This window comes from Verticillium alfalfae, genomic scaffold, assembly GCF_000150825.1.
Source record: "Verticillium alfalfae VaMs.102 supercont1.5 genomic scaffold, whole genome shotgun sequence".
Classification (NCBI taxonomy): domain Eukaryota; kingdom Fungi; phylum Ascomycota; class Sordariomycetes; order Glomerellales; family Plectosphaerellaceae; genus Verticillium; species Verticillium alfalfae.
Genome location: NW_003315034.1, coordinates 1,703,138 through 1,704,125, shown reverse-complemented (window position 1 = coordinate 1,704,125; position 988 = coordinate 1,703,138).

Below are 988 nucleotides of genomic sequence, written 5' to 3'. Positions count from 1 at the left end.
CCTTCACCCTTTCCGCCCCCAACGGCGGCGGCCAGCCCGAGGCCCCAACCGCGGCCGCCGGCGGCCTCAACCTCGCCGGCCCCTCCGGTGTCGCAGGCGGCGGCGGCGGTGGCGCGCGCTACGTCGTGCACGACCCGCGTTGGAAGTTCCAGGACGACAGCATGCTGCCCAAGCCGAGGGAGTTTGTCGGCGGGACGCGAAAGTACAGGGCTGGCAGAGGGAGCAGCGTGCCGCTGGATCTGGCCGCGTTGTCGGCGTGAGCGGCTGCTTCTGTATGCCATCGGTGACGACCATGAGGAGTGAGGACAAGAAGGGCGAGAGAGGTCGCAGGAGGTTGCGATGGGGGATGCAGAAAGATGCGATCGAGGGAACGAACCATGGCTGGGCCACATTGCCCACATTGCATCTCAATATAAGGATACTAGCTCGCACGGCTGAATAGACAATCACAAGTCTACGTCTGGCTTGACCACGCTTTACTAGAGAACCGATCAGATTTACCAGTGATGCGCAGGAGATGCTGCATGCAAACCCATGCAAGTAAAAAAAGTCAAGTGTAAAATAAGTATATTTTAGCCTTCGCGCCTGCGACCCCGAATGCGACTCGATGAGCGATCCCCCGCACACCACGCCACTCCATCATCTTGTCGAGAAATCCATGGCTCCCTGAACGTATTACCCGCTCTTCAGTCAACATGAACGCCAGCATGCAAAACAACGCCGAGAGGTCCCTAGATGTGAAAGACCGATCCAAGAAAATGGAAAGAGAAAAAAACAGGAAGAGGGGCCAGAGGGCCTACCACCCAACCGTCATCCTTCATACGACATGGCCAACGCCCGGGCGAGCCCAGAGAGGGGTATCGTCTATATCGCAGCTCCGAATACCCCAAGTAAAGACGTCGAAAAAAAAAAGTTGCCAAACACTGGGGAAAAAAAGGGCGAAAGTCAAATATCCCCGTTGAATCGTGTACTTCGTGGTTGTCGTGCG